This window comes from Catharus ustulatus, chromosome 6, assembly GCF_009819885.2.
Source record: "Catharus ustulatus isolate bCatUst1 chromosome 6, bCatUst1.pri.v2, whole genome shotgun sequence".
Classification (NCBI taxonomy): Eukaryota; Metazoa; Chordata; class Aves; order Passeriformes; family Turdidae; genus Catharus; species Catharus ustulatus.
Genome location: NC_046226.1, coordinates 59570375 through 59595922, shown reverse-complemented (window position 1 = coordinate 59595922; position 25548 = coordinate 59570375). Strand labels below are relative to the sequence as shown.

Sequence of the window (25548 nt, the reverse complement as noted above, 5' to 3'; positions counted from 1 at the left end):
TGGAGCAGATAAATATGTGTTTCAAGGTGGTGTAGTCACATGGGAAGGACTTATGGATAGAAGTATGGATCACCTTAAAGCAGAAAAGGAAAAATGGATCAAAACCAAAGCCAACCCATGTCACTGCCACAAATCAAACCTGTTAAGGCCAGCTGTGCTATGGATGAAATATTTCCCTCCTTAACAGAAGGGGACTGGGATATACCTGTGGTGACAGAGCTCAAGGTCTAGCTTACAATTCTACAGAACAGCGCCTGGAGACACCATCAGAACCAGCATCCTGATCATCCAGCTGACCCTCAGCCACAGGAGATTCCATTTCCCATCTCAGGAGTGTCTGCCTCTCTACCTACCCACTGAATCCCAGCTGCAAGAGTGTTTCAACAAAGCTTGCTAGTTTGCAACCATTACTGAAAGCTTGATCTAGTATAAGCTTCTCGTCAGCCAAGATTAGACTCTTTGAGCACTCATTCTTTGAAGTGAGCTTATGCTGCCCTGTTTGCATACTTCATTCTGGGCAGCCATCAAAAGGAAACATCACAAGGGAACTAATCAAGCCCTTGTGAAAAGGTGGTGATGCACACTCTTGGAAATCAGTACTAACACGCTGCTGTTACCAAAGGAATTTGGCCTGCTTCAGTAATCAATCTGCCAGCACATGCTCTCCTAAGGTTCCAAGAAACTGCTTCCACAGGGAAAATAGAAAGGCAGGCCAGGCTGGAAGGGATTTATGAAACCTTTACACATGAAACCAAGTGTAGCCTCTGTACAGGCTAGTGGAACCAAGAAGAACTGGTCCTCACATGCTGTATATATGATATATGGTGTATATATACCCATGTACTGGGTATAGCTGCAGGAATAGCTCCAGCACACAGAATGAGACTGAACCAGCACTTCAGGGGTCTTCACTGAGAGCAGCAACCACTGAATTCTGCCTCAGAGCTCTGCAAACTCTGTGTGCTGCTGGGTGCCTCGTGACATTTTACAGACACACTGAGATCACCACGGATATTCTAGGAACACACGTTCGTATTTCACCTCAAATGTCAACAGGGAGACATTAAGGAGAGTTTCACCAAAAAAGTGTAGCTACCACACAACATCTGTGAGCTAACAGGTGATCTCTTATAAAAAGTTACACTAAGAATTACACCCAGCTCAGTCAATGAAAGATCCACTCTCAGTCAACACACTCTTTTGGATGTCTTTGGATTTCAACAGGTTCTGCTGTTCTAAAACATCCAGACTGATTCCACTGGAAAGGGATACAGCTATTATTCCATAAAATAGAATAAAAAGCAGTCATCCTGAGCAATCCAGCTGCTTGTAGGAAAAGGACTGAGCCCAATGTCAGAAGTGCTTTAATTCTTTAAACCCAAGATGCCCAAGCCAACATACTTTAAAACAATGCTTCAGAAATGTTGCTCAGCACAGCACCCCAGAATTTCTGTAATATAAGTAACATTAAAAATAGAGTCACTAATGTTAAATGTTGATAAAGTAAATTCACAAAACCTGTGTTAGGATGTGATATTTAATATTCATTTATTCCAATCCTTCAGAAGATTTTATGTGTGTGTGAGAAGAAACAAGGTGCTGTATTTTCAAGACTGGAGAGAATGAGAAGAATTAAAATTAAAAGACAACAGAAACTTTGAGTCCTTTGGGCCAGTTATTTCAATCTACTCATTTGACATCAAAATCAGTTGTTCTTTTAGTAATGACAGAGTTAAAAGAAACAAACCCAGGCACAACAAAATAAATCTCCCTCAATTAGCACAATCTAAACTTCTCTGAGATTTCAAGCCAGGTCCAGCCTCTATGTGAGGGACATACTGCTCACAACCACTGAATGCAGTCCTTGCTCACCAACCCCAAGCCAGCCAAGGGATTTGGAGAGGGTGGGAGGCAGAGCAGGGTGTGTGAAAGACAGGAAAATCCATCCTACCACATGAGTAAATCAATTATCCAACATTAATGGGCTTCAAGGAAAAACCTAATCAAAGTCGATTTCTTTAATAGCTCATGTACTTCCAGCATGCTTTGATCAGAAGCACACACCCAAAGCCACAAAACAACAAAACCCCTCTCAGCTGATGAGGCAGCGGCTCTGTGAAGTCTCCCAAGTTGTACACATTACTTCTGATCTGTCAACAACACAAGAGGCACTGTAGAGCTGACTTCAAAGCCTAACTTTCTAGAAGATTAGAAATTTCTCTGTAAGAGGACTGTACACAAGCTGGAGTGACATTTCTGGAGCAGGAGAAGCACACAAGATAACGAGTAGGTAAGCTACTCAACTCACTCCCCGTGTTATACAAATTTACAGTGTGAATTTACAATCGGTGCCTCTGTAACTCATGGCTGGGAATTCCTCCTTTCTGCACTTGCACTCCAAAAGGTACAGATTTTTGTTTGAAATATGAGCACCAGTTTACAGCAGACAGATGTTTTAGATACAGGTCTTAAAGACTTCAATCAGCCAAACAGAACAATTAAGTTTCATGTCGGTAAATGCACATCTTCTAATCTAGAGATGATAAATACAGCCCAACTCTACACTGCAAGTATTATTTTGACTGTGATATGATCTGGGCAAATTTAATTTCCTTACTGCAACTCAGTGAAGCTCATGGATCCTCACATCCCAACAAATATTCTGCCTGTAGTTCATAATCTCAAAAGTTGTCTTACAGTGGGTAGGGAGGCAAAATCCTCTGGAAGTTCAAGGAAATGTGTCTTTTAAATGAAACTGCAGCTCAGCAAAACACTTCCTCGTTTATGTCAAAAGCAGAATTTTACCCTGTGATCTTAGCACACCATGGAACCCCTTCCAGGGCTTCTTCCTCAAGCTCAGAACTACTGCTTGTACTTTAATACTTCTTGTAACAGGATCTCTTGCCTTTAACATTTCAAATGAGCAAAAGCTTAAACTCCAGTCACTCTTCTCACTGGCACAGCACTATCTTAGTACTCACTCCATTAGTTACTCCAGCTTCCAGCCACCAAGTCTTTCTGGGCTTTTGTCAGGTCCTCAATTTCTTCCCTCCTCTTACAGAAGCATTATAGGCATCCAAACCAGACAATACATTCAAGCTATGGCATGAATACTACTACCCAAGTAATATTTTCACACTCAACTTTTAAAGTTTATGCATTATGGGAAGCTAGCCATTTTTCAGCTGACTAGATTGAACCACTACTCACTTCTTTTAGCCTCTGAAGTGCATCTGTTAAGGTGAAAATCCTAGTTTCTTTTGAGTTGAAGCACCTGGTCCAATACTTTCAGAGATATTGCACAGAGCTGTTTTCCAGTCACATCATTGCTACAACAAACCCAAACACATTTGGCATGTGCAAGACCTTTCCTTCAGAGATCTATTGCCAAACTGCAGCTAAACACTTCATATCTTCAGGGGACAAAGCCTTGGAACAAGAGGGTAAAAATATCACCAGAAGGAGCAAAGGCAGGTGATTCTATTTATAGCTGATACTTTCATTTCCAGTTTTTGCATATTCCCTCTGGCCCTGCTGGATTTCATCTCTGGCTGGAAGAAGCCACCCCTGCTCTCAGCACTCTGCCAGCCTGACAAAGCAAAGCCAACAGGGCTGTCACTTTCCCTTCCATCCCAAAGTAAGCCCTGGGAAAAGGAAGAAGCTCTCACCCTGCCTGGAACCAAGCTGGGGTATTCCTCACCCTGGCTCCTCCAGCTCACAAATCCTCAACAGGCTCATTCTTTCCCACTGGTTTCTTACAAGCTCTTTTTACATCACACAAAATCAGCTGTCAAACACAAATGCATCACATCCATGTGAATGTCCCTATTTCTTCCTTCAGACTATCCTAGATGCCCAACTAATTTTTGTTCTCCTGCACTATCAGTGGTTTTTGGACAAGAGGGCATCCCAGCTTTTTGTTAAGTGTACAAGCAGGAATCTGGCAAAAAAAAACCACTCCAGAGAATGTACAATGATGGCATAGCTACCGTATACATTAAAGTTTGTGTGGAAACAAATTTACAACTCTAAAATTATTGTCAGATTTCCAGTTTTAAGAAGACCTCTCCCCACAGATGCACCTGCAAATAGCTGCAGCTACCTCCGCGTGCACCTGGAGTCCCTCTGCTGGTGGAGCAACAATAATCACTGACATCAATAAGCTCAGCAGCTTCTTTTCCCCAAGTCACACTATTTGCCAGGTAATTCCAAATCAAACTAGTGAAACCCTGACACTGCATCAACTTAGCGCCTGCTAAACTGTTTTATGGAAAACACCTAAAGAAACACATCAAAAAAAGACACACATGGTTTTTAGTCTGGGGCAATGCTTCAGAGGTAACTCCACCAGCCATAGCCGAAATGCAGGTTTTTAAAGGAGGATTTGCTGCCTTTCTGAGCCATGGCAGCTCACACTGGGGCATTATCCCACACTGTGCCCTTCCAAGAGAGCCACACAAAGCAGTGGAAGCGCAGCCACAAAGAACACTGAGAAGTAGGGCAAGCTCCCAAGGCCCCCCGGGCCAGCACTAATATTGACACAGCACATTAGGAGCAGAATTGCTGGAGCTGACAGCTCCCTGTCCAGCCAAAGCAGTGCTAAGGACTGCTACAGAACCAGGCAAGGCACGGCAGGGCAGTGAAACCACAGTGGCAGCCCAAAGGAATCCTTTAGCAGGACATTAAAGGGAAAGTTGGATGTCCCATTGCACCATATACTCAACACTTAAGTGAAGGTTCCTGGCTTCTAGTGCAGCACTAGCTACCTTTTATGCTTCCTTCTCTCTTCCTTGGATAAACTGGAATTTCTGTACAAGGTGACACATGTTCAAGGTGAGCCCCAAACACCCTATAGCATGAATCTCACTAAAGCCAGCATTTTGAATGGTTTTGGTTTCGAGGCTTTGTAATTACATCATTCAAAGTAAGACTTGGTGGAGCAAATCAAGTGATAGTTTAGGAAAAAAATATCAGAATATGGCTAGGAGAAAGTCTTATTTGTCTGTCTCAGGATAAGCACAAGATACTGCTGAAAATCTGACAGCAAAGTTTCACAGAACAGCTAATAGAACACCTTAGTGCCAAAGGGATGGCTTTATATGCTTTTTTATTCTCTTGTCACTCTTCCCCCACACTTCCCCTCCAGTACTCCAGCAGAGACTTTCATGAAGTCCCCAGAGCCTGCCTGTACAGTGTGTTGAATTCATCAGGCTGAACAATAACTTGAGAAATGTTATTGTCTTCTAGGGAGTTACACATCCCAACTGCCTTGCTGAAACGTCAGAAGACACCCAGAAGCAGCTCAAAGCAGGGAGAGGAGATGTGGCAGAGAAGAGGAAAGGAAGGAATGTCCCATCCAAATACAGCAAGCAGTTAAAATACCCGTTACAGCCTTTCTGCACTTTTAAGATATTTTCAGCACTCCCACAGGACTTATTTTCAACACAAAAACCCCTCCTTGGTCTGAGCAAGGCAAGGTGTGCTGAAACCTTTCCATTGATCCACATCTGCACTGTGGTACTTCCTCTGCTCTTCTGTGAATGACAAATTATGAATGTGCAGACACAGTAGAGTATTTCCATCCCCTCTGCAGTCACTGCTGCAGTGGGAGTACAAGCTTTATTTTCTTGAGAAAGGCCTACAGCAATAGGACAGCCCTTTAGAGAAATGGCTGATACAACATATTCCTTTTCTGTGCCTCTGGACATTCACACTGATGCTGAGAACCACCAAATTTCCAAACCTGTGACATTCAGCAGCCAGAGATACAGCTGGATACAAGCCTCAGACTTGCATTTCCAGACAGGATTTTAAATCTGTGATTTCTAATTTAAACCAACCAAGTCTGAATGTGTACTTTTACATTACAACTGAAACAGAAGAAATTATAAAATAGCTGCTGAATTTGGAACAAAGACTCATGTTCCCAAATCATGACAGCCTTTATACAGGCAGAGGAACGATCAGGGAATACCAGCAGTTCACTTAATGGGATCCTTATTGCTATGCAGACATCTCTATCATTACAAAAATTAAAAATAATGGAAATGCAAGTGGGGAAGAACAGAGTGTAATAGACACACACATATTAAAAAAAAACAAGAAAAAACCACTAAGAGATAAAAAACCCTGCCAGGACCAAATATGGGCAACTGAGGAAGAAAACCTGTTCAGAAAAAATCCAACACAACAAACCACAGCCACGCACCCCAAAAAAAGACTCTTCATAAAACTGAATTCTGCATGCTTGATTTTTAAAATTATTTCCTGCCCTTGACTCACAGATCCATCCACACAACAACCTCCTTCCCCTCCTAATCAAGAAGAGATGCAACACAAAGTAAAGGGACATCTACCAGTTGCAAGCAGAAGTTTCTCCAACCCATTGTTTTAATTGCAAAGAGAACATTCCACGACCCACGCAGCCTGATCCCAGTGGACCTAGGAAGCATCACTAGACAGCTCACATTCCTCCTCAAAAAAGCTTAAGTAGGTTTAGATGATTTTATTTCTGCAAGTAGCAGATTTGTGCCAAATACTAATATGCAGTCCCTTAGTTACCACTTACAAATGTTCATTATTATTTACAGTTCCTGAACAGAGGATGGCTTGGATATCATCCAACAAATCCACAGCAATTAAATTTATCAGAAAATGGAAAACTTTCTACTTTCACTCAGTAGAACAATAGAGGCAATGAATTCTGCTTAAGGAAGAATGAAATAAACTGGTCCTCTTCAGCTTAGAAAACTGACAGGACCAAGACTTGTCATGGGACATCACGGGACATCAAACCAAGCTTGACTGGAAGGCTCACAACAACACAGTTCTTCCCATGAGGTGGAAACCCTCTGCCAGGTAACAGGAAGCCTAGATGCTTGTGTGGCTTGCACAGAGAGGCAGGAGCAGCTGATGGAAAGGGATTCTGCTGAGGGCCACCACCACATGTGGCTTGTGAAGTCCCTGAACTGAAAATAACTGTGGGCCCTAATCCGACTCTTCATCAGGAGCAACTCACAGTCCTGCTGGAGACTCAACTCTGCAGCACCTGGGTCTTCTTTATGGCAGGCACACTCTTGCCTTCATCTGTTTTCAGTAAAAGAACATTATCTCAATTTCTATGTATTCACAGAAACTTCCATTTACAAGTATGATATACATGGAATACTCACAGGGAAAGTGTGAAATACACAATATCCTCAAAAAGCCCTTCCAGGTCAACTCTATTTGAAGTTAATTCACCTGCAATTATCACCCTAGCACTCAGCACCAGGTGGAACACTTGAACTGAACCAGTAACATTAGAGTTTAGCAAAGCAGTTTGTAAAAGCTTCACTTACCAGAAAGAAACCAGTCTTACACAGGAAGCCAGGTTTATATGCTCGGTGTCTGCTTTCGTAAGTGGAATTCTAAATCCAGTTTGAACAGCTGAACTCCCAGAAACAGCAGCACTGAGCAAGGAACCCCATGAAAGTCAGCAGGCACAAACCACCCAAAACAAACATCAGCATGGCAGGCCCAAAGCTCACCCTGCCAAGCACTGCAGTCCACACACACTGCCCCACTCACCTCAAATCTCTCCTACTGAACCAGATCTTTCCTATCAGTAAGTACAGCTCTCAATTCTCTTTTCAAAGGAGCCACTAAAACAGGCAAACTGGTACTGATCATAGAATCATTAAGGTTTGAAAAGAGCTCCAAGATCATCAAGCCCAACCTTTGACCTTTGATTACATACCAGGAAAAACCCAACCAGACAAACGTGCTTAGAACAGAAAAGAATCACATATTTCAGAGGATCGGGGACTGAACAATAGACACAAAGAGTTCTGGCTTTTTTTAGTCCTACTTTCAGAAATGTTCACTTCACTCTCATACACTATTGTGCCCTGACTTTATTAGAGAAATACATACACTTCTTGTATGTGTGTTTTCTTCAGCCACTCATCTGGTTCTCAACTGAAATGCTTTATCTGTTAAAGTCCCTTCAGCTCTCTTCAAAGGTTTTGTCTCCTCTTCCACCTGCACTGAATTTATCTGTTGTCCCTGAAGGTACAAGCTTAAATTTACTTTCTCTAAATTCTGAAGTAACTGACTAAACACAAAATATTTACTCTAAGTAACTTAACTGACAAATGTAAAGGCACTTTCATTATCTTCATGTTAAATCACTCCATCTTTGTTTTCCTAAATATGAGTGTCAGCTCCTCAGGTTTCTGTCTCACTTTTGTCTCCTTCCACTATCAGTGATCCAAATTTTCACCTTATAGCAAATCACTGGTATTAGAACTTGATATTCTTATTCCAAAATAAAGAAGTTATATTTTGACCTGTTTAATTATTAAGATCACAGACCGAAAGTGATGTTTGCTTTGCATTTTAGTTTTGCTGAACAAAACTCGTGGGTATTACATTTGATGTATGCTTTAGAGCATAACAACATGAGAACCCCCTGTAGTATTTTTAACCTTTTGACTTGTTTTACTGCAAGAGTCTCTGTAGTTCCCTTCTCTCTGGCCCTCCCTGTCCCTCTCAGCCTGGTAAAAGCTGTATGTCCTTGCACTTCCTTCTACTCAAACACAGAGTACAGATAAGCAGGCAAGTTTTATCTTAACACTGATACCAGATTCATTCATATCTGTTCCCTTGTACAATCATGTGTTCTGCTCTCTCTGCTGCAACTGGAGGTAACCTCATCAACTGTTTTATAAGACACACTGATATGCTGTAATTCAGGTCAAAGTTTACTTTACAGAGATATCATGGAAGAAGTTATGTGTTGTAAGAATCCCTTACCCACCTCCCAGCTTTTCTGATCCAACACTTAGTTCTTGTTGCTAACTTCCAACTTTTCTAGCCTGAATTTCACTAAGGGTACCTATGTGCTATTAAACCTCATTTCAATTTCTCCTACCACATAATGTTACCAGCTCATTGACCGAAGGACTAATCCAGTGAATTGCTTTTTCTTCCTTTAAGTAAGTTTAGTTGTGTTCCTTTCATCTGACACTCTAAATTCATGTTTGCAAAACAGTTCATTCCTTGAACTCCTTTCAGTTTTCTATTCACACTTTATCAAGGAAAATATTAAAGTCATGACATAATTAACATCCTACACAGATCAATCTACCTTTGAGTCCAGCTCGATATCCTGGTTTACCAAGGCACAGATTGTTTTGTGCACCTCTCTAATGTTGCCCTGGGAACTGCCAGTCAATAAAGTCCTTCCACCCTCAGTCACTTCCTCTTGGAAGTGTGACATACAGAAACAGGACTTGGCTGCTAGTTAGAAAGGGCACATGTATTTCTCAAGCAAGCCAAGTTGGAAATTGCCAGAATCAATCCTACTGACTAATCCTTGCTCAGCTCACACACAATGACTATGAATCAGTCCAGTAGTTTATTTAATACAGGACTAAGTGGATTTTTACGGTGCAGCACACACTCCTCTCTGGGAGATTCAGGTGAGAGAACTCACAGCATTTCATTAGTTGAGAAGTTGAAAATCTAACCTTTTAACTCTTTCTAACTGCAAGAGCTTTTAACCTCCTGGCTCCAGCATTCAGCTGGGTACTCCCACACAGCACCAGTGCTTACCTAACCCCCCAGTGAACCGTTCAGAGATCAGAAATAGATTAAACCTAATCCAGTAAAGAGTAGTTTTTTTAAAAAGCCAAAAGTTTGAGATGACAGTAAGGTGACTGAGAAGTCAAACAGATACCAGCACTGTACAATGGAGGGGAGAGATGATGAGCTCACCAGTGAGTGTCCATGTAACTCCCCTTGCAAACACACACCTGAACTGGGAGCACACATGCATTACAGCATATGCAACCCTACAAAGCCCCCAGGGTCATAGAAGCATTCAAGAAACACTCTGAAATGTCTTTATTTTGTTTGTGAGTTGCTGCTTTGGATAAATTTGCTCCTTTTCTAAAAGGCTGTTTCGTCAACCCTCAAGTGAAATCCCATCCACGGCAGCACAGTCAAGAAAACCTGGATGAAAGTTACTCCAGCTAGGTTTAAGAGACATTTCTCAGTGTTGGGATGGCACATGGAACCACCGAACTGAACTGCACTGAGGTGATTGCAATGAGCAGTGGCAATGTGCAAACCACGAAGATAAAAGCAGAGCACACAGGGAGCCACCAGGAAAACTAAGTGAGCAGCCCTTTGAAGGGAGGAAAACAAGGAAAAGCTCACATGTGGAAATGATTGGGATGAGTACACTTCTGGAAGAATGTGTGGAAAATACAGAACTACACCGTGAGCAATGACTGAAGAGAAACTCACCCTCTGCTGCCAAACAAAGGCTCAGCCAAATTCCTGCAGAGGGAGGAGTTAAAGGGGATATGTTTGGTTGTATTTGGAGGTGAAAAACTAACCCTTCACTGCAACGTGCAATGAGGTTTGTTAAAAAGGGCAACCAAAGTTAGCTGTACTTATCCCTAATGTTTCTCCTTTAAGCTAGTGCATCAAGATTCTTCCAGGTGTTGGTAGGGCAGGGAAGTTTCTTTTTCTGCCTCCTGAAAGTCTTTGAAATCCACATGCCAGCCACTCCTCCAGGCAAACCTGAGAACCTGCACCAATATTATTCTGTGACCTGGTTGCCAACACAGCATCGCTCCAAAACATCAGCACCGCCACGAAACATGCACGCACCAAAGAGCAAACAAAGCGCTCACAGAGCTGAGACTAAAGGACAGAAAAACACACACAGGAAATTCTAAGGGTGAATTCTTCAGTGTCTGGGTGTGTAAATAAAGTCAGAGGCCAGCTAAGACTCCAGTTACCAGGTCTCCCAAAGTCACCAAACAAAATTCAACAGGAAAATGGAAAAATAGGTTTCATTGACAAATGACAGAAACCAGTACTTCTCCAGGTTTGTTAAGGGATAGCATCATCCCAGTGTGTTTGGGGCTACAGGAAATTAAACCACAAACCACAGAAATATCCTAAAACTAGAGGATGAGGTGGACAAACGATCAAATATTTGTTTTAAAAAATAAGAAGTATGCATGAAAGAAATGTGCGCCAAAGAAAGTAGATTACACAAGTGAATGAATCCATGGAGGCTTGAGCACTTGCCTGAGCAAATCCTGTTCTAAAAGACATGTTCATTTTGTCTAAAAAGAAGCAAGAATTCTGAAATCCTAATTTAAGCACTTGAAGGAACTTTAAAAATCTTAAAATGTTGAATAATGATCACCAATATGCTATAACACTACCTAGATCTTTATTGAGATACCAATAGGGCACTTTTTGCTCCTTTTTTGTTACATGGAAGATTTTTTTTTTGGTTCTGCTTTTTCCCAAGGTGTGCAGCCACTTGGTCTTTATTAGTATTCATATGCTCTGGGAAAAAAATCACTTTAAGTAGAAGCCATTGATTCTGTTATCTGCTGAGTTAGACTTTGTCTTGCATTCCATTTATATTCCAAATAAAGTTCAAAATTCTTAGTAAAGCTCTTTAATAAGAGCACATTACAGTCTTAAAGTTTTTTATTAACACAGTTCTCCAGAAAACAGCTATTTGATAAGAACATCAAAAACAATCTACAGTGCCAATATTTCTCTAAATGGAAGTCTGGGTAGGTTTTAAGAAGCTTTGCTTCTTGAAAACAGAATATTTGAAAACCAACTGGCAGCAAGATGAGATACCGGCCAAGTTTGAGAATCATTCTTAAACAGAAATTCAATTTTTTATTTATTTTTTCTTTTAAACAGACACATTCCCTCCTCAAGGACAGAGGTGTGCACAATTAATGGAGTTCAAACCATGTATTGTCTTGGGGAAAATCTTTCCCTCAGTCTCTTTCCTATATTCCATTTCCTCCAGACTTCCTGGCAAGTTTAACTGGAGACATGGCTGGGTCTCTGCCAATTTTACATAAATTATCAGTTTGACAACTTGGACACGTAGTGCTCAGCTCTGGCAAAGTCAGGTGACGGTGGTGAATGAGCTCCTGAGAGATTTGGGTATCTGAAACATTTCTATATTTGTTCATCTGGAAACCCAGAGGCACACAGGCCAGTGAGGGGAAAGGGAAAAGAGGCAGAGGTCTGCCTGACTTACTCTTCCTTGTTATAAAAGAGAATTCTTCAAAAATGGCACCATAAAAGCTCCACTGTACAGATGAAAGTAAAAAGTTGCTTATTTTTCTGCGTTTCAGTGCCAAAGCCAGATTTTTTCATCAAATTTTTATGTAGATTTATGAAAGAAATGACCCAACATAGCTTAATCCAAAAATACTCTGTCACAAAGCCTCTTCTTGCACATGAAGGTTGCAGTGTAACACATTTCAAACAGCACTCTTCACACTTCCTGCCTCTCCCACCTCTCCTGCAGGAATACTCACTTTGTGAGCTGCTTCCTAAGCCACAAAAGCAAAAATGTTTATGAAGCCACAAGTTGTAAGGCATCAGCAATCTCACATGGTTCTTCTGGGGCAAACACTCAGCTTTGAGACCCAGCAGACTCCCCAGGCCTGGATCCTTGCCCAAACACAAATGCTAGCAGGGAGCAGAGGGATGGAAATTCTCAGCCAGGAAGGGGCTGGAGCACCGATGGAGGCTGCATTGTCCATGGCAAACTAGTTCAAATGATCATCAGAACTGCTGTCCAAACTCATCCAGAGGATGCAAAGGACTCGTGTGTCATTAAAAACCAAACTGCTGGGCACCAAAACCAGGATTTTTTGATCATCAGAGCCCTGATGATCCTGCTCTGAACAATGGTAGGTTCCTTGAAAATCCATCAGTCAGACCAGAATTCTTGGGAGGAACACACACAGAAAGGACAGTCAGAAAAGGTGCACAATGGTATCAGCTGTATCCAATTGTTAAAATTTGCACTAAAATGTGGAATTGATAATCTCTACCAGGAATGGAAATGTAGAAACAGTTTCTCCAAGAGCTGGCTGCAGTGATCTTCTCCCCTCACGGGCTTTTTTTCCCCTCATCATCTTATTCTTGATAATTACAAAAGCATTAGAGTAAGACAAATGAAGAGCCACTTCAGCTAAGAAAATAAAGCAGGCATGTGCTATGGAACAGTCTCATGGTCAAGGCAGATAAATGAGGACAGGAATTACCTCATTCAACAAATAATGCCAAGTACAGTAATTGAGATCTCATAATTGCCAGCTGGGATATCTTAAACAGACTGAACTAGATTTTTAAATGCTGTAATAGGGAAATGCCCATCTTTCTTCAGACTGCTTCCTGGCCAGAAAAGCTGACCAAGTTGCACATGTCTTAAAAAAAGAAAAATAACATAAACATCCTAAAATTTCTAACAGGAGTGAAACAGAAAATCCCACACAAACCCAAACCAGCATAAACTCTTAAGATCTGTCTTTCTATTTAAAACAGGAATATCCAATTGCTGGTCTTGTATTTCTAAAATGCAAATAACTTCTAGTACTTCTACAATTTGGAACCAAACTGCATAGAAAGCATTTAACAACATTTTGAGCAGACTGTTCTTTAATTACAACACACTTCCAGCAATTCTAATGTTTCATGTGACAAGGTCCTCTAAGAAGTCAATGAGCCTGACTTGACAGATTTTTAAAATAAACCACAATATTCAGAGGTTGGTTTGGTCACTGCAGTGAAAATAAATTTTAAAAAAAGAAAAGAAAGAAGAAACTCTATAAAAACATGAAGAAAACAACATTGTTTGTAACAGAAATTCCCAAGTCATAGTAAATTTGGTACAGACTAAAACAACAGTAAAATGTTATTCTAGGGAAGAAAATTTGCCTAATATTCTGGGGCTTTATCAGATTGATATTCCAGGTATCAGAGCCTCCTAAGGTCACAAACAAACAGACATTTCTGGATTTATGAATTTGGGCCATATCCTGACTATAACACAAAAATATTCTTTAGTATGTTGAGGGCACAGTGTTCATACCCACTTTTTCCCACTAGCTTATTGAATTAATTTCATCAATAACAAACCAATTTGCAAATGCAAATGCCAAGATTGCATGAAATCCCTTGGCAACAAAGCACATTGGGAAAGAGGAATTAATGGGCCTCCTGTTTCTTAGTCAACAATTCTAGAACTTCAAACTGGAAATCTCATTGTGGTCAAGACAAGGTTAAAAAAACATAAACCTCCAAAACAAACACATGATTTTTTTTTTTCCCAATCTATTCTAGAGCACAGATTATCCCTGAAAAATGACCAGGCTATTCAAGTCTATGGGCAAAATAAATGTTATTTTCCAAGTTGATATGAAAACTAAGAAGACAGCCAGTAGCCAAAGTGCAGCAGAAAGCCCAAAACTCAAGGAGATTTAAAATACAATTATCAGAGGTCCTTGAGTGAGAGATAAAAATAATCTCAGTAGAAATCAAACCAAAACCAACTTGCTGCCACTCTCAACAGCTACAATGCATATACACAACACAAAGGATGAAAGTTTTGATATTTTAATAGATCATTTTGCTTCAAATTGGAACACAAGTCCTAAATTTCGTAACACTCCAAGAAGAATCCACAGACAAAGAAATCCATTCATAACAAGTTAAGGAAAAGAAAGCCCAACCAAACCAGTTCGAGAAAACTATAAAATAGCTTTAAAGACAGAAAAAAAAACATTCTTACAAATAAAAAGAAAAAAGATAAATTAAAATAAAAGTTTATAAGCTTTATTTTCTCCTGTCTTTTCTAGGAAGTAACTTTTCCTTCTCACTTCACCTGATAAATATTCTGCAGTACAGCATTATTTAGCAATTTCTACTAGTCTTTTTGATTTTGTCCATTTTGGTAAGGCAAATTATAAAAGACACTTAAAAATTTGCCAGGATAAAAAGAACTTGAGATCAAGAAGAAGAACTTCTGAGTTCTCTGGCAGCCTTATTTCCTTCACCCTTCAAAACCCACATCAATCCCAAATGGATAATAAAAACTTGAGAGTTTTCTGAGTAGTCCTGTATCAAGAATACATCCAATCTTTAAAACACATGGGTTCCATTAACTTATTTTTTAGAAAGGAATCAAGGCAAAAGGTTGCAACTAAATGAACATAGGAATTCCCATAAAATGTCTTTCCAGGAAAGTGATTTCAGAGACATGGTGCCTAGGAATCACCAAACATCCTTCCCACTGCTACAGCAACTGCCCATGAGAAGATGGATTTCCACACCAGAACTGTTAAGGATTTAACCATGTGTGTGCTGCCCTTCCTTCCCAGATGCCATTAAACTGCCCTGTACCTGTGGAAAACACAGCCCACCAACATCTGCAAGGAAAACCCAGCCAAAAATCACTCCAAAAACTACAGCCTCAGTCGCCTGGGCTGTGAATGAGCCCCTTGCAGTCAGCAGAGAACGTCAACACCTTGGGCCCCAAGAAAGTAGGCTTGTTAGTTCTCCCCTCCAAGCTGCTGCCAGGGAGATCTCCTGCTCTCCAAGTAGCCTACTGGCACCATTCCTACACAAGGCCAGCCTAGTAAAGTCCAGCACAGGGCCACAAGCTGCTCTGACATCAGCAACTGACCCAGAAGTGCATCTGACACAGCAGACATTGAATAACAGCTTCTCAAATGGCAGCAGACTGAAAAGGTTACAAATTCTGAGTGTGCTGCCTAAGAAATACTTTTTGCATGGCAAAGTAGAAAGTGTGACCTGAACAGAGAGAGAAGAAAAACAAATCCTTGCAGGCATGGGTACTCAAACAATCCTGTACTTCACACATTAAGAACCCAATATCAGCCAGTTCTTGAATCAAATCAAACTACAAACCAGGAACTTGAGCATCAGCTACAACAAATTTGAAATAATACCCAACACAACAGAAACTATCAACCTTCTTTGGGGCAAAGACTGAAATGTCAGACTGGTTTTTTTCAGGTAATGGATAGTTCAGACTAACAAAGCCTGAAGATGCTGTTTTGATCTGTGTTCTTCTGCAGAATGGATTAAAAAAGAAATTACATTTCTCAACATCTGGTGGGAGATCAGGTTTCCAAGGAGATGAAGTCTGGGCCTTGGATAAGTAGCCTTACTGCATTTTTCCAACAAATTGAGGTAAAAAAGGCAGGTGTAATATGCAGTTAATGGCAGTGAGTTACCTCAATACCCATCCCATTCAATGTGCAGCTCAATTTAATGCACATCACAGGTTATCTGACAGTGTTCAGAGTCATTAAATATAAATAAAACCAATTGGATAATCACAACTGAGATTTCTTCCTCACACAAAAAATATCCTCAAAACTTAAATAGGCTTTCTAAGTAACTCAATACAACTCCTAGGGAGAAAAGCCTTCTAATTTTTTTAAAGTGCATCATTTTTCTGCTTCAGTGTCTTGAGTTTCAAGTGTGTAACAGCTGAGCATCAGTCTGGATTTGATCTGACTGAACCTGCAACATATTTCCCACTACAATGCAAGACCACCACATCCTTACAGATATATACACACCCCTCACAGGCAGAGCACTCCTTTGCTTTGCTTTATCCATCACCAACCTACTGCCCACATCTATGAAAGACCCACACTGAAAGCTCTTTCACCAGGTTTGAAAATGCCATCAACCACCTCATTTGCATCTTCAAGCACCTCCAAAACACAGACTGTAACTTCTGTGGGTTGATCAAGCAGAACTTTCAATAACCACACTGAAAAGCTGGTAACTGAGTTCCAGTCAGCATCATCTACTGCATTTATCAAAATCAATTATTTCAGGCTGAAGCTCTCAAAATATGATGACAGCCAAAAATTAAAGTTTCAAAACATGTTTAATGTATCAAAGTAAATAGAGAAAGCTTAAATATTGCATTCTGTACACTTGGTGAGAACCAGAAAGCTATATAAGATTAAAAATATGCATTTATTTTGGGTTTCTCTTTGCATTTGCATATGATATGCCTTTATACAGCTTTTATTGAAGACAACTAACTTCAGAGAACTTCCTAACACTTGATATAGGCAGCTGCTTTTTACTGCTTTTCTGCCCTTTTTTAGAAACGAAACTATGGACAAAACTGATGGCAAAGGTTAAGAATGAAAAGCATGCAGGTTACAGAACTGAAACAAAGTCACAGCCGTATGCACCAAATTTACTTTGTTTCACTGAACAATAATGCATTCCTTCAGGTTTTCCTGTAGCTCCTGTCAAAGTATAACAACACAGGCTGAAAATAGATTAAAATATTGTATTTGAGCATGAAAACAGCACTTCTGTACTCATGTGAACTAAATAGCCTGCATGTCTCCTGGTATTTCTGGCATCTTTGATATCAATTCCCTTGGAAAACCTGCCTTCCTCACCTGCAGCTCTCACAGGTCTCAGCTCTGCCATCAGTATTGCACAGCATTGAAGAACTGTGTGCAACTCTAAGCTCCACCAAGTAAAACCAATGGATGCTCTCTGTTCCTATTCCTGGCTGCCCAAAAGAATCCTGGAGAGCAGGTATCTGAAGGAGAGAAACAGATCTCCTTTAACAAACATCACCTTCCTAAAACATCCCCAGCAAGGGTCCCCCAACACCAGGTCTCTCTGAGCACGTGGTGGCAGGCCCTAATTCTAGCTCTGGCTTTGTGAAATCCCAGCTCCAGCCACCTGAATTTTCTAAAACACAAACCAAGCAGTTTTCTTCATGTTCTCTGTGGTGCTCCTCTCCTGTCTGCTCTCCTAAGGAACTTCTTTTACAAAGCTCAATGCTTCACAGCCCCACAAAGAGACAATGGAAATGCACAGCGTGGAAGGGAATATGGGATAAAACAGCAAAAACCCCCAATGAAATGCTGTGGCTGTGGATTATTTTACACACTCAACTTCTCCAAGCAGGGATAAAAACCAAAGAATGGTCATGAGAAGCACAAACCCACAGAAGTCAGGAAGAGTAAAGCCTTCCTCCTTAATAAGCAGCTGTGGTTTAGAGTAACCAGAGAGAGGTCTGTAGTTCCTGATGCTTCAAAGAGCTATTAACATTTGCATATTCCTGGAGGATACAAAACATACTTTCTGAAGAGGGCAGAGTTTAACCTCAGCCTTCTGCAGGACCGTTTGCAGAGACAGTTAGCTGGAATTAATACTTAATTGGAACAAAAACTCTTCCACCCTTACAGACTTAGCTGCAGCATGTGTATTATCAGTCACTCACGTTTAAAAAGAAGAGACACACAGGCAGGTACTTTTAATATGAGCACGTTAAAAAAAGAAATGTAGCATTTTGAGTGTTGAAGCTCCAAAACAAAATTTAAAAATTCTACGTAAAGACTGAATTTAGAAAAGAGATTAGATCACGCTCCGCAGCTGACCCTTTCTACCTCACATACTCAGGAAATACTTCAAAATTCCAGCAGGCATATTTGCTTCCAAGGCAAGAAAACACACCCACTTGTTCCTTCACCGTTGTTTTTCCAAGTACGAAAACCTTCCCAAAGAGGAAGACACGGGAGGATCAGAAACCTCAGCAATTAAAAAGGCAAAGTGATTCCCTTGCCTCCTCAAGCGCAAAATCCCGATCTGGGGAAGCCGCCTCGGTGTTCCCGGTGTGCTGCCGGAGGAAAACCTTCCTTCCTTCCCCTTGCGCCAGCACGGCGCATACCCGCGTCCGAGCGGGCACCGGGACAGCTGCTCGGGATTAGGGGATCCCCAGGGAAACTCGCCCGGCAGGTGCCCGGGATGCTGCCCCGGCCGCGGGGCTGGCACCTGCCCGCAGGTGGCCACACAAGCGGGGAATCCCCGAGCCTCCCGCCCGGCACAGCTCCGAGCGCGGCACAGAGCAGGAGAGGGGGCACGGAGCGCTCCGTGAGAGCCGCCCGCTCTCCCGCTCCCGGGGGAGATCCGCGCCGCGGAGGGCACGCAGCCCGGCACGGCCCCCGACCGGCCCTGCCCTCCGCGGGACCCCGGCCCGGCTCTGCCCGCGGCCCCGGACCCGCCTACCAGCCCCGTCCCCCCGCTGCGGCCACACCGCCCCGGGGCCGCTCCGGAACGGGGCCCCCCGGAGTCACAGCGCGGCACCGCCACCGGGGGTCCCGCCGCCCCGCCGCCATTCCCGGTCCGGGCCCCCACTCCTCCTCCTCCGCCGCCCCCCGGCCCCTCCCGGGGCTCCCGCGGCCCCCGGGGGCGGCGGCTCCGCCGGGGCCGCGCTGCCCCCCCCGCCCCTCAGCGCCCCCCGCCCGCCGCCCCTGGCGCTCACCGCGGCTCCGCGCGCCCCTGGCCGCGCCGCGCCCGGCCGAACGGAGGGCGGGCGGGGGTCGCGGCCCCCCGGCAGCGCCGCACGCCCGGCGCAGGCAGCCCCCGTCCCTGACCTACTTTCCGCCTGGCTTGCCACCCGACGGCGCACCACTAACCTACTTTCCAGCCAATGGCACCCTCCCCCGGCCCCGCACCGGACGCGCCCGCCCGCCAACGGGAGAGCGGCTCCGCGCCCGCCTGGCCCAATGGGCGGCCGCCGAGCGGGCAACGCCCGCCCCCCCGAGCGCCGGCAAATCCCCGGGCGGCCCCGCGGCGCCCACCAATCGGGAGCGCGGCTGCGGGCCCTGCTCCCGCCCCGCGCCCGGGGGCGGGGCTGAGGGGCGGTGAGGGGTGCAGCCGGGACCCGGATGTGGCGGCGGGGTTGGCGAGGGTTCGGGGCGGGCGTGCCCGGGGCGGCGGGGAGGGCTCGGCCTCTGGTTGTGCCTCGGCCTCGCCCGCTCTTCTTACGCCGCCTGCTCCCCGCCCGCTCCCCGCCCCGCCGCCGGGGCTCGCCCGAACCCCTGCGGCACCGCCGCGTGACGTCAGCCGCGGCCGTGACGTCACGCGCCGAGGTGTGAAGGTCATGGCGGCGCTGCCCCAGCCCGGCCGCGGTGCCCGGGCCTGCTCCCCTTCCTCCCGGGCTGCACACTGCCCTCCCGCCTTTGGGCTCAGCTTCTGCATGGGCTGAAAGGGCCAGCGGTGGGGAGGCCTGAGAGGCTGCCTGGAACAGAGTTAAAGGAATAAAGCAGATTTATTAAAAGGCCTTCAAAGGGTTCGCCTTGGGCAGTGCAAGAGCCTGGCCATGGCTACACCCAAGATGGACCCGGGGTCAGGAGTTTCACACTTTTATAAGTTCTGGTCCATTCCCACATTGGGGTTCATTGTCCCATTCCAGCTCCAGGTTCTGCATCCCACCCTCCCAGATTCTCTCCTCAATTCCCTGTTTGCACTTTTTGGGGCTGAAGCTGCAATGATATCCTTGGTTCTGGGGCTGGAAAAGGATTGATTTGTGTGCCTGAGCTGGGAGAAGAACTTGTAACACTTTACACGAAATTCAGAGTCACACACCAATGCAGTGCAGAATCTGGAAAATATGAAAGCTAAAGCTTAAGGCATCAGTGGAATGTGGAAAAGCCATCTACCACACCACGTTCTACTCTAAATTTAGATAATCCACAGGGCAGCGTAGAGGAGATGTGTTGCAAGCACATAATCACAGTGCGGCTGCTTTCAAATGCAAACATTTGCTAAACGTGCTTGCGTGATCGCTGCATCAGATTATCATTGCCACATCCTAATTGTTTTAACATTTCCTGTGCTGTGATGCCCGTCCCGGAGGTTTGGTTTACGTTTCCTAGTGTAACATCACCAGGGAGGTGTGGGTTGCAGCAGGGTTGCGTCACGTTGGTTGTGGTTATCCCAATTCCCTGCCGTGGGCAGGGTTAACAGCTCCTTCCCACCTGGCTGAGTGGGGACTAAACACAGGCAACAAGTGGCCCCTGCTGGATGCAAACTCTGTTCACATCAGGATACTCCTACGCGGAGAAACCCCCCAGCAGGATGGAAATGTACACCATCCATGAGGAGAGAGGAGAAAACACATCCTTTTATTTCCAGCAAAACGGGGCTGCTTTGATTTGTTTTAGTGCACAGAAGTTATGGAGGTGGAAAAGTCTCCTTGACTACTTCTTTCGACTCAGCCTTTGTAGTTCTGCTCGTTGTGTAGAAATAATTTCCCTTATGGACTCGATCACACAGTGTCTGTTTGGATGAGCCCAGTGCCTGTTGTAGGGAGGGATGCCAAGAGGAATGATCTTTAGCTATTTCTGTAGGAGAGCAGCTTAGCAGGCCATATGTCAGATTTCCCACTGAGCAATTGTTTGGAGTTGTTTTTACACCGTAGTTTCTGTTCATGAGATATTAAAGAAAATAACAGCATCTGGTTAATCAAATTCCAAATCTCACCATATGATGACATATATCACTCCTGCTCTGGGACTTCCTTTGAAACAGATTGTCAGGTCAGTGCAGGGAATTTCTACCTGTAGGTGAATCAGGCATCTTACACCTTGACATTTGAAAGGTGAGGAGCTAAGAAATGACAGTTTCAAATTTTACAAGACCCGAGTTCAGCTCCTGACGCCAAAAAAAGTTTGCACCACACGTTTCAAGGGAGCAAAGGCAAACAGGAGAGGTGAGGCTTGGCCAAAGGTGGAGCATTTTCTCCTTGCAAGGTACTTGAGGGAGCACTGAAGGTAGAGCACTGCACAAATCATGGGAGCTGCTGGGCAGAGCAGCTGTGTTGTGTGCTCAGCTCAGGACACTGCACTGCTGTGTCTGACACAAAAGCAGAAACATTTCCTCATCCAGACAACTCTCACCTGATGAATTTTCAGATTTTATGCTTTTTCTTCCTAAGAATGTAGTAAATTAGGTCTTAGGCTATGTTAATGGTTAGTTACACCATTTAAACACCAAAATTTGCACTCATTTTTGGCTTAAATGACAATTTAAAAGCAGGAAGAGGTTGTACTATGTGGCAATTGTGCTGAAAATGGTGTTTTATTAATTGAATATTGGAAAAAGTAGCTGATGTTCCAGCTGATTTTCTTTACCATATTCACATTTGAATGCTGCAGTAAAAACTTTCCAGGTCTTAGGATTTTGACTTTGTATCAAGAAGAATGGCAGATACAATCTCCATTAAATGCAGCCTACCTAAGGAATCTGCAAGTTTTTAAATCATGATAACTATTTCCCTGCAGAAAAAAGGACTCTGGTTTCTCAGCTGATAACCCAAAAATGGATAGTTTTTTTTTTTTGGGGGGGGGGGGGGGTGGTTTGGGCAGGGGTTGCTTTCAAGAAGTCTTGGTGTATCTCAGGTGTTCAGAAGTAACCAGCCAAATTAGTTCTTTGAGGCTTTAGTTGTGTTTTCTCTCAAACATGATCCATGACCCCAGTTAGAGACACAGATCTGTGAGTCTTTGGAGGCTGAATTTTTGTGAAATGGTTTGGAGATAGAATTATATGTGTTTCTTTTTTTAATGTCTTCCAAAATATGAGTGAGATAGGATAACTATTTCAGCATCTAGCTGTGGATCCAGCTGCTTTAGAGCATTTTAACCAGCTGCTGCTTGTTTTTAGGTTTTCAGCCATGCAATATTAATTAACCTGTCTTACCCTTTTATCCAATCTCTTCTTCCATTTGTCTCTAAACCTAAGCCAGAGGAATATTAGGATTTTCTGCTTTTGTTTGTACAAACACTTGCTGCTTTAAAGGATACACCTTCTACCAGAATGTTTCCACATTTGAGCATTACGTTCATAAATATAAACCAATAAATGTTGATCTTTTCATGTGCCTGCTTCCTTCTGTGCTTTTTAAAAACCCTTCTTCTTTCTCCTGACCTTTATCATAATTTAAAGGGCTAAAAGCTTGTTTCAGGCAAAAAGAGAAGATTCTTCTCCAATCCATTGATTTCAGCCCTGTGGTTTCTGAGAACAACAATTAATGTTCAGAAACTCAGAAGGAACTCCCAGGAGTTGGCAATCCACTGTCTGGCAGCTTAGCAGGAACAGGAAGAAGAATCTGAGGAGGAAAATCATGCTAAAGCCAGGGAATTAAGAAATTCTAAGCACTTCTTTGCAAGATATTTTCAATCTTTGCAGAAGGTTCAGGACAAAGAATTTCTGTCTTTATCTGAATTTGACCTAAATGAAGGAAGCACTTCAGAGGTTTTACTTCATTAAAAATATGTAGAATTGTGTTTGTATTTCAGAGTCTGGAAATCAGTGTTCATTCTTGGAGTAATTTTGAGTCAACACCATATTTATTGCTTATATTTTTTTAATGCATCACATACAACCCTAGTGTTAGTTGGTGTGAGATTCTTCCCTTCCTTCACAAAAAAAATAATAAAGAATTCTAGAAGCCCTTTTGTTAGAAGAGGATTGGGCCAAAGGCACTCTTAAAAACTGCTGACAGTGTTTCTTCAGGATTTACTGAGGACACTGAGATTCAGGGTAGAGTTTTGCTGCCTTTCCTTGGTAGGGGTCTTAAAATTTTCTAAGTTCCATTAAGCACCAAAACTTTTGCTTTTGGTACTGAAATGAACAGAGACTGGATTTCAACCAGCCTTGATTTGCTTGTTCTGAAGGGTAAATAAGAAGCAGGGACAGCTGAAAAGAAAAGTGTAGCTGGGATTGTAAGTGTCATTTAAATAGGTTTGTTTGTTTTGTTTTCTTTAACTAAACAGTCACAGAGTGTATTAATTAAATGAGTATATAATATCCTCCCTTTTGCAGGTTGGAAAAACAGGCCTGGAGATTAATGAGCTGGTCAGGATTACACCCACATATTAAGCCACAATTAGAACTGGAGCAACTCATGGCAGCCTTCTAAAGAGTTTGGGGAGTCACTCAGCACCTCCACTTGGTTTCCCATATCAGTTAGATAAAACATTTTACTTTCCCAAGGAAATTGTGAAGCTTGGAGCATATTTTGAAAAGAAGCTTTGCAAACTGTAAAAGTTAGGGGCTTGATTCTATTTTCAGTTAGTGCTGATAACTTTAGTAGGAGTTTAACAATCCATGGTGGGAAGATAGATTTCCACACTGACAGGCTATAATAGGATAGTGGGACAGGGAATTTATTTTTTCGTGTTTCATCTTGTAAATCTACTCAACCTTATTTTGGAGTTTTTACTTCATTCTTACACAGTCAAAATTCATGCTTGTTCCATCAGGTCTCTGCAGTGAGGGTCAAACCCATGACATAAGTTGCTCTTCCCCTCAGCATTGCATCTTTCTGTCCAGTGTTTTAAGATTAAGGTGCTTTCAAAGCCCTGAGTGGCTGCAGACAGGAAAAAGGGAAAGAATCTTTCATGTTTCATGCCAAGCTATGCTCCTCCTTTGTCTATTAATTAAGCAATCTATTAATACTGCTTTGGTACATACTAATGTTAGACCAAAAAACTGTTTTGTTGCTAGAGGAAAAGCTGCTATTTAAAAGCCAGAGCAAAAGCAGACTAATTCTGAGGCTTGTGAGTACATCAACCAGTAGGTGTGCCTGGAGTGTTGTAAATGGGAAGGGTGGGAGGACTCTGTCTTGTTATTAGCACATGCAGAAAGACAGGAAGTACTTAGGGAAGGTTTCCCTCTTGTTCTGAGTTCCAGGGAAGTTATTCAGCCAAACACATGAATCACAAAGCAGACTAGAAGGGTGTTTCTGTGTGGCATGAAAATAACAATCTTGGAGCCTGAGAAGTGAAACAGTTCGACGCTTTTGTTCCGCTGCAGACTCTTCATGGAAAATAGCAACCCCACGAATATCTGACAATGAAATGTCTCAGTGCATGAAATGTGAAGTTTATATAAGAGAGAGTGTCTTACTCATCAGCTGCTCTATTTTAAGCCCTGCTCAGCATGAGGACTTTCATTTTGTGATCTATTTGGACAGCAGCTGGTGCATTAGAGTTTTACGTTAGCTGACATCTTTACAATCTAAAGGATACTTAACATAATCCTGTAAAACCTATTCTCATATTTGAGCTCAGTCACTCAGTGTCTTGTCTTTCCCCATGGATATTTTTCTGTCCATTTCATGTTAAAAATTGGCCAGTGTATCAACAGCATTAGAGGGATGTTTTGTGATCAAAAATTATATATACAGCATAAAATGGATGTGCCATTTCAGTGACTGCAAAAGGCAATGAAAAGGAATCCATAGTAACATATGTTGGGGATAAATTCCAGCAACTAGCACAAATAGCAGAAAAGGTGGTATGCATTAATAATTACATACAAAGATGAGCTACATGCATCATTTAGATTCACTTGGAAATATTTACATCGTGGAAGGATGAAGCAGATGCCAAGTTGCTACCTAATTCCAAAGTTCAACAAATATCAAGTAGTTTGCCCCTTGCCTCCTAGGACTTCATCTATCTGTTCATGCAAAAAGGAAAGTCTTTTCCATCTTTGTGGATTTTAAATCCCAGTCAGCTGTAAACAAATGACAAAACAGTCCTGAGAGAAGCTAAAGTTACCTGCTGCTGGAGATGCTTGGGAAAAAGGCTGATGCAGAGAAAGGACAAAATAAGGCACTGCTGAGGGGTGGCAGGCACTGGAGCCTCGAGCATGCAGTGGAGCTCCCTGGTGATGCTTTTCCCTGAATCCCACACCTCTTACACCCTCCCTTGGCCCCTGTTGTCATCACCTGGCCTGCCTACTCAGGAGCTGTGCTCTGGGGGATGTGAGCTGGAAACTGAAGCTGGGAGGTGGCAGCATGTCCCACTGATGACTTCAGGTGCTGGAGGGGTGATCTGACTTTTCTCAGCACCAAAA

At 43.0% G+C, this 25548-nt stretch overlaps 1 protein-coding gene across 6 annotated transcripts in view; it reads right to left on the bottom strand.

Moving 5' to 3' along the window:
- The window catches only part of ARNTL (aryl hydrocarbon receptor nuclear translocator like), a 48130-nt gene extending 28789 nt beyond the window's left edge, over positions 1–19341 (bottom strand). For 3 of the 6 annotated variants that reach the window (XM_033061553.2, XM_033061559.2, XM_033061558.2), the window contains exon 1: positions 19282–19310. The gene's annotated coding sequence lies outside the window, so the exon portion shown is untranslated. The other 3 variants (XM_033061556.2, XM_033061555.2, XM_033061557.2) reach the window with 3 other exon arrangements.
- Between the last annotated feature and the right edge of the window lie 6207 nt (positions 19342–25548).